The 16,663-nt window shown below is 37.3% G+C and overlaps 1 protein-coding gene and 1 pseudogene across 1 annotated transcript in view; one reads left to right on the top strand and one right to left on the bottom strand.

The window, feature by feature from the left end:
- Cntnap2 (contactin associated protein 2) overlaps nucleotides 1–16,663 on the bottom strand; it is a 2,060,022-nt gene that overhangs the window by 1,839,373 nt on the left and 203,986 nt on the right. The gene's annotated exons all lie outside the window — the stretch shown is intronic.
- Nucleotides 15,118–15,889, top strand: LOC146889682 (small ribosomal subunit protein eS6 pseudogene; annotated as a pseudogene).

Raw genomic sequence — 16,663 nt, 5'->3', positions numbered from 1 at the left:
TATTCAAAATAGAGAAATTAATATGTTTTATCAAAGATAATCAAACTTTTAATCAACAATCACTTAAAGAATAGAAAAAAATAAAAATTTGTTAATTTAACTTCTGAGCCCTAAACAGTAAAATTTCTCAATAAGATGATTCAACTGTGATTTCACAATAGTTATAACATTTAGTTGTATTATTTATTTGTTAAATTGACACAAAGAAGTTCATATCCATGGAGTATCACATGTTGCTTTAATATACATTATATAAAAGTATTACACAAATGTGTCTTAGATGTCTGTCATTTATGGTGGAAATCGTGAATATCTTTCTGTTATTTTGCATTACTCAACATATTATTGTTTTCTATGGTCACCGTCTTTGCAAGAGCATACCAGAGTACCTTGCTCTTAATTGTAGTTAGTTACACTCACTGGTAGACTTCTTCATTGTGGCCACCACACTGCTCCTCCGAGTCTCTCTGATAACCAACATGTTACTCTTGTACACATCTACTCCCATATTTATCACAGTCCACATCTACTCCCGTATTTATCACGGTCCACTCAGTAGATGGGAAATTGAAACAAATTGACTGTCTACCTACTGATGAATGAATAAAGGGGTGACAATGCAGGCAGTACGTTCACACAATGGAATTATATTCTTCCATAAGAAAATAATGAAGTTCTGTTGTTTGTGTCAACAAGTATGGAAAGATAAAGATTTCTTGATGAAGTAAACCAGCCACAAAGGTGATGTTCTACACGATCTCACTTATGTAGAATCGAAAACTGTTCCACTTACGCAAGAGTCTCTCTGATAAACAATTTGTGGCAACATAAATTGATAAAGTCATTTTGACAAAGAGTATGCTCCAAAAGAAGCAATAATAAAATTGCTGTATGCTGTGACACACCCACTGAAGGATATATATTCAAAGCAAATAGATTAGCATGCTGAAGATGAGGGTGAAGTTTAGCAATTTGACAGGTCAGGTTCAGTTATGTTATGCTGCAAAGGGAATCCATTTTAAACAATACCTCATCTCACAAACTATGAAATATTAAAATTCATTTAAATCAACTTTTAACAAATATATCTAAATTCATAAAAGTAGCCAAGTTTCCAAATAATCAATTATGATTAGAAAGATAGTTAAAAGTCAGTCCATGATTTATATAAAAAATTCTTTACTAATTTTTTTGTATTGCTATTAATGACATATATGAAACTATATTAGGTAGATAATATTAAACAACTATGCATATTTAAATCATAGTTCCTTAATAATTGTATTAAAATGTTTAAAATATTTAGCTACTCACAGATAACAGATTCACCATATCAGTAAGTCTGTGTAAGTCTCTGGTTTTTCTCTCTAGAGGGTACCTACTCCTTAGTGTTTCTTTTAGTATGAAGCACATCCTTAGACATTTTATGCAGAACAGGTCTGGAAGGATACAGTCTCTCAGCTTGTGTCTATGTAAGAATGACTTCATCAATCCTTTGTTTAGACAGGGTAGTGTTTCCTCTTGATAAGAGTTTTCTTTTCTCTTTTTTTCCTCCTTTCTTTTAGTGCTAGGAAAACCCCAACCCACTCTCTCCTAGCCTATAAAGTGTGTGCCCAGACTTCTGTACTGGTCACATGGGAGGGAGGATGCTGTGTTTTCTGGTTTCTCTCACAGCCTTGTGCCTCTTCTTGTCTTCCAAACAATATTTAGTAATCAAGGCTGTGTCACACCTGTTTTATAGTCATAGAACCCTACTTAATTTTAGAAGAAGAGCAGGTATGACCCGAACTAGCAATGGCTCAGGCCAAAAAAGATTCATGGTCTCCTTCCTGACCTGACTAAAGGTTCCTTATGTTATCTCTGGCCCCAGTACAAACATTCAGTTTCAATTAGGTACTGGATCTAAACTCAGGGGGCCAAGTACTGGGCAGAAACAAAATCCTATACTAGGATTTGCACAAACCTTGCCAGAAGAGTGAATCTTTCCACATCCCTTCTGCCAGATGTTGAGGGATGGGTGGAGGCTGCTGCCATTTACCTAGCAGAATGGGATGGTGGTAGGAGTAAAGGACCGTGGGCAGTCCAGTATTTCACCATGGTGGCCTTCATAGAGTCTCCAGTTGAAGGCCCTGATATTTTTCTTCCTTTCCTAAGGGGCAAGCCATTATCTGTTAGCAAGGGTGCTATGCTTGGGCCACTTCAATCCTTCTGCTTTCTTCACTGGATCTTTTGTGTTTAGACAAAAGGAGGTACTGAGGATTCTCTTCTGAGATCTTAAGCTTTGGTGAAAGTGGATTGCTGGACAAAGAGCTATTTACCTTGCTATTTCTGCAGGGAGACTTAAGCACAGAGAAGTCTCAAATGCAATTTTGTTCATCCTTTATCCCTCAGATTTCTTCTCAAATAATGAATGTTTTTCAAGTTGCTTTTCTCTACACTAGTCTAAGGCCTACCTCTAGTTAGCGTATCTCTTTAAACTTTCATGAAGGGCTTGTTCTCATAAAGCTATGACGTCCAAAACTTAACTAGTTGACAAATGTTTATATAAGCACGAATACACTATGTCCTCTTCCATGCATTATAAAATTTTAACCCATTAATTCCTCTTGAAAATCTCCCTATGAAGTAGGTACTAACCTCCTTGTATTACAAAGAAACTAGTAAAGAGGGCCAGAAAGTTTATGTGAATATCACATCCCAGAGTATGAGGTAGGACAGGGACTCTGTAGAAGGTATTTCTTTAGTGTGGTACATGCTAGATCAGTTTAGAGCAAGAAGCTCATGTCTGTGCTCACTGTTTCGATATCACCTTGGTGTTGTATCAATGAGATCTTTATTCTTCTTGGGTATGGATTTAATTTTAAAATTAATAACAAAATCCTTTTATGTTGAGACTAGTGAGGAAAATATTCGCAATGTATGGGGTCCTTCCAGTTTCAGCTGGTGGCACACTTGGTGACTCAAAGACCTTAGCATCATAGCCAGACTCAACATCACAGAAGGTTGACCTTGCTAGTGACAGGTTCTTTGACCTTGAGACAATACAACCTTTGGGACTACCTCCATTATCCTCAAGATGTGGCCACTAATTCTCAAACAGGTGAAATCAACATTTCATTAACAAGGCAGAATTCTTTTGAAGAAGGAAAAACATTGCTTTCTGACTGATTACCTTGAAGAAAAAAATGGTATTCATTTTTTGTGTGTGTTTCATTTACCAATTATGCCTCATAAGCATTTACTCTTAATACATTTTATTTTTTCATAAAATTGCTAATGCCAAAGCTTTGTATTAAAACAAACAAATAATGAAATAAAGGTACCAGGTTTAAAAAAGCAATATGAATGCTACAGAGTATAAGGAGGTTTATGTTATGAAGAAAATCATTTATCAGTCTATATTAATGGTAGATTTCAAATCTTATTGCATTATGTCCACATTTGCATACCACATATTCTGATCACATTCATGTGACTCTGTCAGTCTCTTGCCACATACATTTTACTGGTCCCAATAATGACCCTTCTACTTAAACACGACATTTAATTAAAATTCCATATAATATCCATAGTCATGTGATATTTATATTGTTGAGTTTGATGAATCTGTCTTATTTTACTTAGCATGGTAATTTTAGTCTCATTCATTTCCTGTGGAAACATAATTTCATCAAGAACATAAATTCAGGCAAGGATGAGAGGGAAAAAGGAGACATCCGATAAAGCAGCTAAACATGAAAACCAGTACAGCCAGTATGGAAATCGAAATGGTGTTTCCTCATAAAGTTAGAACTAGAATTACCACTTGATCAAGCTGTATCATTTCCGGTATGGAACTGAAGGTTCTAAGTCACCTTACAGCAGAGACACCTGAACACGTTGGTCCTTGAAGCCCTGCCACAATAGAAAAGCTATGACATGAACCTGAATGCCTATCACAGTATGGGTGGAAGATTGACAGATCCATTTTTCTTACCATGTTAATCAAAATACAAATTGTACCCAGAAACTGAGGTTTAATATGAAGAGAAATGAGGTGCGTGAAGAATGCTGTCGGTGCTGTCTGTCCTTGTATTATCTGTCCATGAGGCGAAGAATGGGGAGCGGGAAATGACCAACTGACGAAACGCTTTGGAAAATACCCTGCACCATTGACTATGCTGGAGAGTTTTAGCAATTGCTTTCGAAGAAGTCTCTGTAATTGGGCCAAAAATAGTAAAACCACAAAACTAGATACCTGTAAAAGTAATTTTGTTCATCTTCTATTTTTTTTAGAGATGCAGACATAAAACAGTTTTAGGAAAAACAGCACTTCTAGTTTGGAACCCCAATGTAACAAATCTGTGCGCCTCATTTCTATTTAAGCCCTTCTCAGAAATGTGATCTATGATATTTGTACTAATACTTTAAAATACTCAAATAAAAAGCCACACCGCATAGTAATTAAGTACTGCACCATTACTTTTTATAGCAGCAATAGGCAAAGTGAGGGTATTTTTCTCTGGTCTTACAGGAATGTGCTCACTTAAAAAGCAAAATCGTTACAAGACTGATTGAATCCAACAGTTTCTAAGCAGAAATTTAGTGATTTTCATTCTTATTCAAGAGGTCAGCATTCTCAAGAAGCGCATTAAGTTCAACACGTTCAGCTACTTTTCAGCCACCTGGAAAGGAAAGATGCAGCGTTTTCTTGTTCTAGAACAATAAAAAATAATAAAAGACTCACTGACTGCCTTGCATAATTTGAAGCATCTCATACTGATAACTCTAGGCTGCTTAAGTGTGTGTTATTCAGTAGGAAACAACTGTTTAGCTACATCGGACAGCTCCAAGAAATCTTGTTAGGAAAGTGTTTCCCCCTTCAAGCTGACTCCTCATTTTACTGATGTGTGCCAGATTAGAGAATTACTGTCCCAAGTGTTGAAATGTAGCAGAGGTATCTTGCAGGGTTTTTTTTTTTCCTCCTTAACATATTGTAGGAAATAGAAACTTCCCAGTGTTGTGGCAAAGGTCCAGGTTCAGCTTTTGTCATAGCTGCTTCTGAGACTCAAGGAAACAGGATCTATAGTCCAGGTTATTTCTAATCACCTAGGAGATAGGAACAGCGAACATCTGGGTGTGTCCTTGATGAAGATTCCAGGGAGGATTAATTGAGCAGCGGGATAGTCACTGATGATTGGTAGCATCCCAAATTCTAGAAACCTGCATAAAATACAGGGGTGAGGGTGGAGGAAAAACAAGCCTGTGCCATCATCACAGCCTGCTCCTTTTCCAGCTTTCTCAGTCAACCATACAGTGAAGAAATCTCTCCAGTCACAGGTGCCTGGCCACCAGTGTATTGTCCCCTTTTACAAGGACTCAAGCCACCAGTGACCCATTCCTCTGAAACTGTAAACCCAGGAGTCTTCCTGTATTGTTTCTGTTTGGTCTTTGGTTACAGCTCTAGGTATGTAAACCCTACCGTTTTCTTTTGTAGACAAAATTCCCTAGAGAGTCTAAGAATAAGGATAAACTGCCATTCATCCAAATCTCCAAGATATGAAAGTATTTTAGAGCCTTATCAAATACAATATTATTTACTTCTGCATGCTTAGTTTTTTACCTTATCTCTGAAACTACTGTTTTAACTCAGGTTGCCCTTTAAATAAGAACGGTAGGTGTACTAGATTTGACCCTCAGTCTGATCCCTGATATGCTTTCCCTGCCATTAATCTAACCCAGGTAATTTATATTTGCAATTTGATTGTCCTCATAAACTAACCCTTATTCTCTATGCTCTATTCACCATAGAATGCAGACAAAAGGTATCAGGAAAGAGCCCCACCAAAAACAGGGTGCATGTTCAGGGCTCTGCTGCTGGACATACACATGTGTTGATATCTCTTCCCTCCCATTGTATATAGAACATATGTGTTGATATCTCATCCCTCCCATTTTATATAGAATACGTATGTTGATCTCTCATCCCTCCCATTGTATATAGAACATGTGTGTTGATATCTCCATCATTAGCCTTCATGTTCATAATTTCTGAAAGGATTGCATTGGGTACATTATTCTTGTTTCATTTTCACAAAGTTTACTGTTGTGTCTGCCATATTAGAATCCTAGCTTTCCTATTACTTGAAATATATGATGGCTACCATCAACTTGGTGGAATTGAAAATGGAATATGAAGTGAGAATATCACAGAACTGAAATTTAGCTGATTATATCATGAGGCTTTTGACATGATGAATGGATTAAGTCATGGATAGATTTAGAATTCAAATAAGCTATTGGAATATGCTGGAACAACTGAAGACGAAAGCTACTGAGAGGAGTCATGCCATTAGGAGCACACCCTGGGTTCTATTCTGCTTTAACTATTTCCTGTTCACTCTAAAGTGAATTTCATCCTCAACCATGTTATCTGACTATGATGATGATCTCCCCAAAACAAGGGCTACACAACTCTCCACTGATATTTTAGAAGCAGTGAGCCTTGTTTTCTCTTGGATATTTTGGTTATAGATATGCAAATACAAAAGGGAACAAAAGGAAATTTTGAAATGGCATTAAACATTTACAACTATATTCACAGCTACCTGAGGTATGGACACTACCAGCATAAGTCAATACATAAATGCTCGAAATCACTTTTCCTTGGTTTAAATATTGGCTTTACAATGTAGAAATTGACTGATCCTAAGACAATTATATGTCTTCTGTTTTTCTGAACTTCAATTACCTCATTTTTACTGTAAAAGCATTTTCTTCTTCAAAGAAATTCTGTAATGATGGATAAGCTGATAGATGTAAAGTTTAATAGCATAGCTGAAAGTGATTCCTGGTGCTATGGTGGTATTAGTATCATCATTGTCAATGTTATTATTCCCATCATTATTAACATCACCAACATCCAACACAGTGCCTCATAAACCCATGAGTTTAAGGAGATATTTCAAATGGCTGCCTTTTGAGCAACAGAACCACACATTTTGAAATAAGACACAGTTATCTCTAATTCCTAATCTTACAGCCAAGACCATGAACTCAGGTTCAATCAAGATTTTATATCTGTGATCACAATAATTAGTGGTGCAACTATTAGCTACATTGATACAATCACTAATCGTTTCACTGCCCTGGCTGATGTGGGATACTATAGGATGTCTATTTGTAAAAAAAAAAAAGTCAGTGACTGCTGCTGGGGAGACTGCAGTGATTTTGTGTCTCCAGCAACATCTCGGGGGCTTCCATGGATACTGTTCCTGCTCATGCCTCATGACTGAGGTAGGAGAGTGCAAACTCTCATTGTCTTCCTCTGAGTAGTACAATGTAAAATCAATGGTTTACATAAATGTTAGTATATGATCTGGCAATAAGAATAAATTTATCTGTTTATATATTAATTCTAAGAATGTCAAATCAAGAAAATTATATTGCTTTAAGAAGAGTTCTATCAGTACCTTGGTGCCATACAAAATTATATAATATTTTTAAAAATTATGCAGGCATATATATATATTGCATTATATTAATTATGCAATAATATATATATTGCATCCCTCTATGGAGTTCTTTTAGGAGCTGAAGCAATAACTGAAACCTAACCCATTTGATATATTTTTCCCAGGACAAGAACCTTTTGAAATTAGAATATCAGCATAGAGATCATAAAATAAAACTTCACAAGAGGTAAAAGAGATTCTGGGGTGAATACTACACATTCAATCTCATATCCACTACAAAACATCATCATATTACTGAAAATACCTTTAAAATAAATTCAAACCACACAAACGGAACTCTTACCCACTGTAATCCAAATGATAACACTGCTCACAAATAGATCTGAACATTGCCCATTTGATCACTTTATGTGCTTCTGGAAAAGCTAAAACCCATTATTTAATTTCCCACATTCTCCCTGACCCTGATAAGGAGTCGAGAATATTAGTTTTATTGTGTGCATCAATTAGAGATGGTAGGGACACACTAGTGACCCCCTCAGCAACATCAAATGCTTCTTCTAAGGACACGGTCTGCTTTTAACTTTCCCCTCACAGCTAAAGTCAATTTTTAATGATAATGTGGCCTCTTGTGAATATTTTCCCTGTTATCCTCTTAATGCTTTTAGTGTGTTTGTGCAAAAAAAAAAAAGGTAATTTGATCTTTTGACTGCAAAGAGAGACTGTGAGGTTCTGGAGGAGATAACAAATAGTTCAGTGATTGTTAGGTGATTCATATCTGTGAGAAAATTTCTGATAAAATCTGCATCCTTCATAAGTGTTCTAAATGGGGAAGATATTGGCCACTTGTGTTTTTAGACATTTTAAGCTAATTCTTTCTGTTTGTTTTGACATTTAAAGGTAATTATATGATTTTTATAATTATGCTTGAAAAGTAAGAAACACAATTTTATTAAACACATAAACAAAGGGAACCCCTATTTTACCTGCCATGTTTCTTTTGCTATCCAGAGAGAATGACTTCACCTCTTACTGACCATCTTTTACACTTGTAGAGTGTTTATGACATGAATTCTCAGACAGGAGAATGTGTAAACCAATTACCTGATTGAAAACACCTTTAGTCTTGTCTCACATTTGGTGATGTGGCTAAGAATTTTTCCTTCAAAATAGGAAAGTCTCACTCTGCCTGCTCTTGAGTTTTAGGATCGTGATTCTGACACAAACTCTGGTCACCTCAGTGGAACTTCTTATTTCTTTTTTTTTCCCCAAATTTATTTATTTATTTGTTTAAAAAAATTTCCACTTCCTCCCCCCCATACCCTCCCATTCCCCCCACTCCCTCTCCTCCCCCTCCTCCTCCCTCCCCCGCCACTCTCTCTCCTTCTCCCTCTCCAGTCCTAAGAGCAGTCAGGGTTTCCTGCCCTGTGGGAAGTTCAAGTTCCTCCCCCCCTCCATCCAGGTCTAGGAAGGTGAGCATCCAAACAGACTAGGATCCCAAAAAGCCAGTACATGCAGACAAAACAAGACCCAGTGCCATTGTCAATGGCTTCTCAGTCAACCCCCATGTCAGCCACATTCAAAGAATCTGGTTTGATCACATGCTCGTTCAGTCCCAGTCCAGCTGGCCTTGGTGAGCTCTCATTAGATCAGTCCCCTTTTATCAGAGGGTGAACGCACCCCTCGCGGTCCTGATTTCCTTTTTCATGGTCTCCCTCCTTCTGCTCCTCATTTGGACCTTGGGAGTTAAGTCCAGTGCTCCAATGTGGGTCTCTGTCTCTATCTCCATCCATTGCCAGATGAAGGTTCTATGGTGATATACAAAATATTCATCAGTATGGTTATGGGCCAAGGCCAGTTCAGGCACCCTCTTCTCTGCTGCCCAGGGAACAATCTGGGGACCTCTCCTTGGGCCTGGGAACCCCTCCAGAATCAAGTCTCTTGCAAACTCTAAAATGGCCCCCTTAGTTGAGATATATACTTCCCTGCTCCCATATCCATCCTTCCTCCCTCCCCTCCATCCCATTCCCCCAAGCCATCCCCTATCCTCCCCATCTCCCTTCTTTCTAACCATTTCTAAAAGCACCTTTCATCTTCCTTTTGTTCCTAGGGTGAAATTGCAGTCATAGAGTTTTATATCTCTAGAAAGTTCCATTTGTAGAACTTTCTACAAATGTAAGAAACAATTCATTTCTTATTTTAAAACAATTCATTTTATCTATATGTGTGCATGTATTTATGAATGTGCAGTGTGGTGTATCTGGTGCTTATGGAGGCTAGAAAAGGATAATAGAGACTCTGAAACTGGAGTTAGAGGTGCCTGTGAGCCATCATGTGGGTACTTGGAACTGAATTTTGTCCTGAGCAAGGACAACAAGCACTCTTAAGCACGGGTCCGCCACCTAAGTTCCTCATGCTGTATTATACTTAAAAGTTTTAGTTACCCTTCCCATCCCTTCCTTTATGCTTCTCTGGTGTGAGAAGTCCTTCTGTATATGTGTTATTTTTATTGGCTAATGAATAAAAATACCTGGCTTTGCCTATAGTGTAGAGTAGAACTAGGCGGAAAAACTAAACTGAATGCTGGAAGAAAGAAGGCAGATTCCCGATGAAGCCATGGAGCTGCCAGAAGAGAAAGATGCCAGCTGCCAGTTGGAACCTTGGCAGTAGGTCACGAACTTTGTGGTAAAATATAAAATAATGGAAATGGGTTACCCAAAGATATAAGAGCTAGCAAGCAATACACTTATTAAGTGATTGATCAAGCGGTGATTTAAGGAATACAGTTTCTGTGTGATTATCGAGGCTGAGTGGCCAGGAAACAAATAAACAGCCTCCAATAATTCTTGTCTTCAGATTTGGTCTCTGTAGATGCCGACTCCCACTCAAGGCTCCGCATTGCTTTTCTTATATTTAAATCTCTTTATCTTTCTGGTCCACGTTTTGAGAGACTCCTTACTAGAAAGATGTCAGAAGAAATTATCATTTGCTTTGAAAAAAAACATTCTGTTTTTAGAAATATATAATTTCATGAATAAAAGAAAAACCTTGTCTTGTATCAATCTGCCTGAACACCTGTGTGCATGTGTGTTTTAGGTTTTGTGTTTTCTGGTCATGCCTCTCCCTTAAGATCTAAAAGTCTTTTTAAGATCTTGGCTGTACATGAAATGCTGAGGATGAGTCGTCAGAAAGTCATATGAAAACATGTTGATACACACAAGATTCTCGCTCACTTCCTGTGAACTTTTGTAGTTTTGTAGAAATTTTGAAATAGTTCAAACTGAAGTTACCTCTCTATGAAGGATCTATCACCCCAAGATGCATTTTTCTGTGTTTACTCTATTTTGGAATTGGAGCAAGTTGTCAAGTTCCTGCTTTTAGGAGAATTACACATTGACTCTAAGAAAATTCAAGTCACTAATATTTATACTCCATCTTCCTCTGGAGTTATTGAAGGATTATTAAGAATAAACTTTAGAAAGGGTCAGACCCCCTTGGGTGTCAGCAAAGCATGGCACATCAAGTTCAGGCAGGATCAAGTTTCATCCTCTTCATCAAGACTGGGCAAGGTAACCCAGCTTGGATAATAGGCTCCCAAAATTCAGCTCAAGTGCCAGGGACAGGACCTGATCCCATTGCTAGGAGTCCCACAGACAGACCAAGCTGCACATCTGTCACACACGTACAGAGAGCCTAGGTCCATCCTGTGCCTGCCCCTTTCTTAACAGAGATGGAAGAGGAGTGGATGGGCAGTGGGAGAAGGCAGATGAAAGGCAGTGGGAGGGGACAGGACGAGAGGAGGGAGGAGAAACTGTTGTCAGTAAATAAATTAAATGAAAAAAGTTAATTAGTAAAATTATGATAATAAAACAAGCCCAGGTGGAAGAGGCTCATATCACCACCCACAAAAGGAAGAATAAAGTTTAGGATCTTGTTGTGTACTCTCAGCTTCTCACCTATGGTAATGGTTTAGGGGGATGAAACTGAAACTAATCATTAGATTTAGTTGCTTCGACAACAAGTGAATGCTCGAATCAAGTTATGTTTGTTCATGTAAATGAAGAAAAGGTTGCACATAAAACAACACAGAAGGTAGTTGAATCCTACAAGATTATTTAAGGAGTATTTTCATTTATGTGTATATATGTGTGTGCTTGAAAGAATTTGTGTGTATCACATGTGTGCAGATTCTTGCAGATGCTAGAAGCTGGCACTGAATTTCCTGGACTGGTGCTTCAGGCACTGTACAGTTTTATACTTTTTGTCCAATCTTCAGAAACATTATAAAAAAATGGTTCTGAAAGGCCTGCAGATGAATTTATGTTTGCCTGTGTCTCTGTATGCTGTCCATGTTTGCATGTATGATGTCAGGTGTGTGGGTGCTTGTGTATATGCACAAGTGTACTTTTGCATGTAGAGAACAGAACATGATTGCTGGTGTCTTACTCTTCCATACTCTGCTTTATATAAACAGGTATGCCTTCTCCTCGAACTCAGAGCTTGCTGATTCAGCTGATCTAGCTGCACACATTTTGTTCTGAGAATCTCATGGTCTTCTCTTCTTGATCCTGAAATACAATAGGGCTTCACACTCACCAAGCAGTGATAATGGTGTCTAAAACAGGAACTCTGCTATTCACACTTTCCCTAATGTTTTAAATATCTAGTAAGAATCTTTCCAGCACTAAAATGGGTTTTTTTCAGAGAAAAATGGATTTTGACTCAAGTTCCTTTGAGCTGCCCTGTCCACAGTTTTTCCCCTTTACCAATGTCTCTGTAATACAGAGCACATTGTTTCCAATTATCACTGTATTCCTCTGACTTTGCTAACTAGGACAAAGAAATTGGTGCATATTTATATAGAGAATGTTTTGTTTCCAAAAATATGAAAAGTTATGATTATATAAACTATCATGAAAATCATTGACCACAAATGAAATTAGATAAGTGGTTTTACACATATATGTTTGTGTGTATGTGTGTGCATGCATGTGTATGTATGCTCATGCATTTATGTGTTTGTATGTGTGTTTGTGTACATATGTATGTTATGTTTGCTTGTGTATCCATGTATGCATGGGTATATGTGTGTTTAAATGTGTGTATATGTGTGTTGTGTTTGTATCTCTGTATATTTGTGTTTTATATATGAGTGCTTGTATGCACTTGTACGTAGGTGTTAGCATGTGTGTATGCATATGTGAGTGAATCTGGTTTTGTGAGTGTTTAGATGTGTATTTAGGTGTATATTAAAGATGCATAATCATTGCATGTTGCAATGCAGCCAACACAATGCTATTAAGAATTCTTTCTACTATCATAATTCTCACTTAACTTCTTATTTCATAGATGATGATGTAAAAAGACACATATACTAAATCCATATTCACAGCAGAAAATGAGGAAGTTGGATTATAAACTCTTAATGGCAGGTACAGTATATGATTATTTACTCAGAGCGCCCGTGAGAGCTGGGAAATCCTTATTATATCATATAAACAACTTCAGCCTGGTTGCTTAATATAAAATTTTAAAAAATAAATAATTACCAATCATTTGCAAATAACATTCTGTACTGGAATGTCATTAAGCAAAATATTATCTAGAGTAAAGTTAAATTTTATGTTTCAAAATAAACCAATATTTGCTAGAATTAAATAAATAGATCTTACTGAGTCATTTATGAAAAACAATAGGCTTATTTGTATTTGGATAATATCATTATCTTATTATAGATTTTCTTTACATTTTAATGAAAGAATCTTTCATACAAACACTGGAAAAGTATTTTATGAATCTTTATGCTGCTCTTCCTTTTGTGTTGCTTTGGAGACAGGTATACTGATGTGATAATTCACATTTAAATTGTAGCATTTGTAAATCTTAGAAATCTGATGTTCTGGTGAACTTTTGGTTTTGTACTTGACACATGGGAAGAGGGAGCCTCAGCTGAAGAATTTTTCAGCTCAGGTTGGCTTTTGGGCATGTCAGTAGGGTTTCGTTCTGATTGTTAATTGATACAGAGGGCTCAGCCCATCCTTGGCACCACTGTTTCTAGTCAAGGAGGCCTGGCCTCTGTTGGAAAGCTGGTTGACCTTGATCCAACAAGCAACCCAGTAGACAGCATTCCTCCCCAGTTTCCTTCTTAATTCTATCCTGACCTCCTTAAGTATGAGTCACACAAATCCTTTTCTCTATAAGTTGCTTTTGGCCAAATTGTTTTACTAAAGCAACAAAATTTGAAGCAAGAAGAGCTCACCTGTGGCTCAGTGAGAAGTGGGGGTTCCCAGCATTCACAGGCAATGGACAGATTCTGTCTTGTATTCTTGATGTGAGTGGACACACACAGGCACACATGAAAACAGTGCCAATAAAGTAAAACCATGGAAAAGGAAATTTAAAATTGGAAAATGTAATATGGCCAAGAATAAGATTGACTCAGAAGAGTTGAGTAAAAATATTACTTATGATTTCTATATACTAGCAAGAGACAGAATAAGCCAACTTCAAAGAAAAATGAGACTGTTCTGCTATGAATTTAGTACTAACACCATGGTGTCTTAACATTACATGGGGCAGGGCAATTGTTAATGATATTGGAAGTTTGTACATATATGAGATCAGGCTAAATACACTTACAAATATTTTTATTTTAGGAAAATTTATAACCCAGAGAAAACCCTTTCCAATATGAGCTAGTTTATTATTCCAAACATATTTAAGAAAATTAAATAATATTTGTTTTAGTTTTTTTTTAATTTAGTGAGAAGGGTTTCATTAAGTGGTCAGATAGCTTAGCTTTACTCCTACAATGCAAGTGAGAGTATTTGGAACTTGCAAGGATGTACTTGATTGAACAAAATTTATGCTTTTTTTTCTTTTTAAGAACTTTCATTTCATGAACTCATTGTTTATGTGGGAAGAGAAATTCTCATTCTATGTAAATGCAAAGCTACATAACTCATCAAAAGCAGGAATAAAATGATGCTTTGCTTATGAATATTGAAGTGCCAATAGCTGACATCTTTCTCAAGGAAAGGCAATGTCATCTCATGGAGGTGAAGTGTAGTCTTACACAGATCTATAGATCCCTCATATAAATTGATCTTTCATTTTTACTAAGGCAGCAGCTCTGATTGGCAAGTGGCTCTCTTATTGTGCATAAAGGAAATGATGTATGGTTTAGTTCTTACAATCAAGGAGATTAAAAAAAAAAAAAGAAGACCATTTCTGAGCATGAGACTGTCTAGGACCAATTAGGGTTCTTTCCCCATCTGCTAATCCTTTAGTATCATTGTGTATATTTAATATGAACTATTTTTTTGTTGACTGCATGAAAGCTCACATGTGTGCACACACACACGTACATGCACGGATTCTCTCTCTCTCTCTCTCTCTCTCTCTCTCTCTCTCTCTTTCTCTTACACACACGCACACAAACACACACACACATGCACACAAATGGTTGTCTAGGGCTGGAGAGATGGCTCAGAGGTTAAGAGCACTGACTGCTCTTCTGGAGGTCCTGAGTTCAATTCCAAGCATCCACATGGTGGCTCACAACCATCTGTAATGAGATCTTCTGGCCTGCAGGTATACATGTAGGCTGAACACTGTGTATATAATAAATATTTTTTTTAAAAAAAAATAGTTGTCGTGTGCGAAGATGAAGCTGAATATCTCCTTCCCTGCCACCGGCTGCCAGAAACTCATCGAAGTGAACGATGAACGCAAGCTTCGGACCTTCTATGAGAAGCGCATGGCCACGGAAGTGGCTGCCGATGCCCTGGGTGAAGAGTGGAAGGGTTACGTGGTCCGAATCAGTGGCGGCAATGACAAATAAGGTTTTCCCATGAAACAAGGTGTCCTGACCCATGGCAGAGTGTGTCTGCTGTTGAGTAAGGGGCATTCTTGTTATCGACCAAGGAGAACTGGAGAGAGGAAGCACAAGTCTGTCCGAGGATGCATTGTGGATGCCAATCTGAGTGTTCTCAACTTGGTTATTGTAAAAAAAGGAGAGAAGGATATTCCTGGCAAATACTACTGTTCCTCGTCGGTTGGGACCTAAAAGAGCTAGCAGAATCCGAAAGCTTTTTGATCTTTCTAAAGAAGATGATGTCCGCCAGTATGCTGTCAGAAAGCCTTTAAACAAAGAAGGTAAGAAGCCAAGGACCAAGGCACCCAAGATTCAGCGTCTTGTGACTCCACGTGTCCTGCAACACAAACGTCGGCTTATTGCTCTGAAGATGCAACGAACAAAGAAGAACAAGGAGGAGGCTGCAGAATATGCTAAACTTTTGGCCAAGAGAATGAAGGAAGCCAAAGAAAAGCACCAGGAACAGATTGCCAAGAGGCGAAGGCTGTCCTCACTGAGAGCTTCTACTTCTAAGTCTGAGTCCAGTCAAAAATAAGTCTATATGGGTAACAAATAAATGATGAGATCATGAAAAAAAATAAATAAAAAATAAAAAAAAATAGTTGTCTACCTGTGTGTGCATTTCTTTTCATGAATCTAATTGGGAACTTAGAGTTCATCTGTATTTGTACTATCCTAGATTTTTAAAACAGAGAAAGCAATATATAAAGAAACATATGTGTGTAAATTAAAATACATACAATATGCCAGATTACATCTACACACTCAGGCATGTAGACCTGACTATAGATCACATTCATGGTTGATAAAGGGGAATTTGACCCTCTGTGGATGCAGGGGGGAAAAAGATAAAAAACCATACACTTAACATATAGATCCTGATAACAAAAGGAAAAGGAAATTGAGAGTAAAGAAAGTTCTGTCCTACAAAGGCTTTTTCCTCACTCACGTGAAAGGAGGGCGTGATCTCAAAGACCGAGGACTTTGGCCAACAATTTCTTAGTCTGATTTCTTTAAAAGTTCTTTACCAAGCCAATACTTAGATTATACCAAATCACATGTTCACAAAAAATCATTTTACTTTATCATAAAATTCTATTAAAACAGTCATCTATATATTCATATAAGTAAAATTTTCTTTCTACATAGTTAGGGGACATAATAAAAACATATTAATTTTAAAATTGTAGTGGTTTTCTGAATCAGGGAGAAATATTCTGCTCACTTCCATGGACCTCAGACAAGACTCCAATTCGATAGTTCTATGTACAGTGAGTTTTGGAAATTAACTACAGTCTTTCAAGGGAAGCTGCAATTGAGAAATTAGGTCAGG

Source organism: Myodes glareolus, chromosome 25, assembly GCF_982192425.1.
Source record: "Myodes glareolus chromosome 25, mMyoGla1.1, whole genome shotgun sequence".
NCBI classification, from domain to species: domain Eukaryota; kingdom Metazoa; phylum Chordata; class Mammalia; order Rodentia; family Cricetidae; genus Myodes; species Myodes glareolus.
This window is presented reverse-complemented; position numbering and strand designations above follow the sequence as displayed.